Source organism: Vicugna pacos, unplaced genomic scaffold (genome assembly GCF_048564905.1).
Source record: "Vicugna pacos unplaced genomic scaffold, VicPac4 scaffold_191, whole genome shotgun sequence".
Lineage (NCBI taxonomy): Eukaryota > Metazoa > Chordata > Mammalia > Artiodactyla > Camelidae > Vicugna > Vicugna pacos.
This window is the reverse complement of record NW_027328870.1, coordinates 395,263-398,466: the sequence shown is the minus strand read 5'-3', so window position 1 is coordinate 398,466 and position 3,204 is coordinate 395,263. Positions and strand designations below refer to the sequence as shown.

Here is a 3,204-nt window from a genome sequence, read left to right as displayed (position 1 = left end):
ACAAGGAAAGGGGGATAGATTGAAAACATCTGGAGGAGGTGGTTTCTGTGCTGAGACAGGGAAAGTCTAAGTAGATAAAAGGAGGACACCCAAAATCCAAGGATGAGCTGGAGTAAAAGTGGTGAGGTTGCAGCTAACATAGTTGACAATCGTTTGCCTGGATATATTTCCAGATACAGTGAAACATAAAGATATACCAAGGTAGTGAGATGCCAGATTTATAAAGAAATGACTAAACCAAGATGAGTTTGTGTGCTTAGAGTTGGAAAGGCATTAAATGCCACCCTGAGGACGTAAGCTTGTCTTTGGCTTGAATATAAAAGCAACATAAAGTATTGACTTGAAAATATAATGTAGACTCTTGAGGGCAGGAAATGAAAGCACCAATTTTAATGCTTTGAAAACAGCACAAAGAAGACCATAGATAAAATTACTTCTTAAATTCTACCACATGCTGAATGTGCCATCTGAGACTACATCATGTGACCTTTATGATTCCAGGGATGACATAATAGAGACCATGATCCCTGGGCCGGTTCCTGCATTTATCTCCTGTTCCAGCCTATCCTATAAACCCTTTTAATACTTTCCAGGATGAACAAGAAACCACTTAGTAATTTTCCCTCTCTCCATGTTTTAGTCTTTTTCCAAATTCTTCCATTTTCTCTTCCTCCTTACAAGAAAGTATTTAAATTTACTCCCATATTTTTCCATCAAATGATCATATCAATCAAATACCTCTTTTTAACTTAAATGTTAATTTAGTCTCCCATTTAATCTTAACCTAATTTAAAAAAATAAGGTTAATACAGGTACACATCTATGCTTCTTGTTCAAATAAGAAAATTGCAGATATCTGTCAACATTTGCCAACATCAATTTTAATCTTTGTTATCCTGCATAAACTGGTAGTCCTCTGGTAGATCCTTTGTAATTAGGATGACGTTCATAAAGTGAAGTTGGCTGATGAGTTGGCCTTGAAAGAGAGGTAGCTGATGTATAAGCTGTCATTGTCACTGGAAACCGTGCATTGCTCCCTGGTTGAAGTTTAGAAAAACGACCTTCTTTGGCAGATATGTTGCGATATCCATTTGGAAAAGCAGAAGGCTCCACCATCAGTCCAAAATAATTACTCTGCATTGGAGACAAGATGGTGTTCTGAGAAGTAGAATTTTTGGTTTTAATGAACTTCATAATAAGGTCATTTGCTTCAGTGTATCTGCTTTGAGTGTGCCAGTGGACAATGTTCAACTGATTTAAAATAGCATGCTGATCTACTGCAATTTGTTCTGGTGGTCTGATGGACCAGAAAAATCACCGCTGATCGGGGTAGTTTTATCACCAATTATGTGGCTAGTAGAGGGCTTTCTAATTAGAGGCATTTTTAATTTTGCAAAAGGTAAAAATGCACTTTCTCCACTAGTGTCAGCCACAAAACCAGAATTATGAGTATCCACATTACCCCCTGCAATAAAGTGCTTCTTATTGAAATCTTAAGACAATGAAGATACCAGAGAGGCATTTTTAATCCCAACTCTTCTTTTTATTCTGATTAAAACCTGGGGAAAGACTCGTTTAAAATTTGAATTATGGTAGATCTGCAGCTACAATCAAAGTGAAAAATTTTAGTAATATTTTAAACCAAAATACAAGACTACAATAAGCCTAACGTATAAAACATCAGATTTCACATTTACAATGCACAGATAATATCATGAAAATATGAACATTGCTATTTTTTAAATTTCCTTATTTGTAAAATACACATATAAGTAGTATAGTCATCAAATTAAAGAAGTTAGCATTTGCAGTAACTGTGAATGCCACTTTTCACAAGCAGCTTTAATACCTTTATATAGATTTCTGATAAGATTCATAGTTGCAAGCAAAGTTTCTCTGAATCTTGAATACATATGGCACTGTCCTCATTTTTAGAAAAAATAAAGAATTTAAGACTTGGTAATTTTATACAGTTTTCAAAATCTAGCTTTAAATATATATTACCATAGACTGATGTACAACATAAATTTTCATATATAAGTTACCAAGTGGTTACTAAAATTTCTGAATACCTTGCTTAAAACAGAGACTTCTTTTCCTTGTGCCAGAAAGTCAGCTAGACAAGCAGATCTTTGAAAATTCTGCCTCACTTTACTAAACCCATAAAGGTTAAGCTGTCTAACTAAACTTTTCATACTTCCAGTTTAAATATTCTGAAAGGGGCCTTTCTTTCCAAAACTACCTTCTTAAAGACATCTTCATCAATCACTATGGAAGATCCATTATCATCCCACCAGATGGATTGATATTGGTCACTCCTAGCCATTTTCCAGAGTTTTCTTGGAAATCTCAGAGAACGAAAATCATTATCTTCATCTGGTTCTGAGACACAATGTGTGTAACATGGTCTTTTTATCAAAGATTCTTCAGACAAAGTCTGAAAAGCATTTTCTTCAATCATAGACCTTAAGTCCAAGTCCCCAGAGAATGTTTGATCACACAATAGAGATCTACCAGAGTTACCTGAAACAGTTGGTCCATCTTTATGAGACACATCTTGAATTTCTGAAGAAACATGTGTCATCTCAAATAACTTTTTCTACAGCTACTTTTATAATCTGCATGATTTTGAGCACTGCAGGTTCAAATGCTGATTTGGCAAGCCTGCACAGATAAACTGCTAGGCAATCACAATGGTTCTCAACCTGAGTATCTGTGTCATCACAATACGACTGGTATCCCAGCAACCCAAGTGTAAAATTCCGCCAGTGTTTACTTCTCATTCATCCAGTTAAAATGAAACATAAATGTTGCTTATTTTTATAGTGTGATCTGCAAATATTATCCCCACAAAATCTTTTTAAATAATATAATTTTGGGGTCTATGAAATAAAACCAATCTCCATACGTTTGTACACAAATTTATACTAGATTGGTGAACAGAGAATAAATAATGCAAAAAAAAATAATTTTAAAGTTTTGGAAGTTAAAGTGAAATTTGTGTAAAACCTCTACAGAAAATGTGTAACAATTTCAATATCATTTGTTATTAAAATTAAACATAATTTGATTCGGAAATGGAAGTATGTATTTATCTGTGTTCTTTAAAATAAGTAGCTGTATATTCAAAATATGAGAAAAATAAATATCAGTTTATTTGGAATGTTAATAAATAAATTGTAAATATTTATAAAATAAAATTTT

The 3,204-nt window shown here is 33.5% G+C and overlaps 1 long non-coding RNA gene across 1 annotated transcript; it reads right to left on the bottom strand.

The window, feature by feature from the left end:
• Nucleotides 1-861: 861 nt before the first annotated feature.
• LOC140695213 (uncharacterized) lies at nt 862-2,700 on the bottom strand. The gene is made up of 2 exons (XR_012070909.1): nt 2,524-2,700; nt 862-1,134 (listed from the first exon to the last, which is right to left on the bottom strand). It is a non-coding gene; the product is annotated as an uncharacterized lncRNA (long non-coding RNA).
• Between the last annotated feature and the right edge of the window lie 504 nt (nt 2,701-3,204).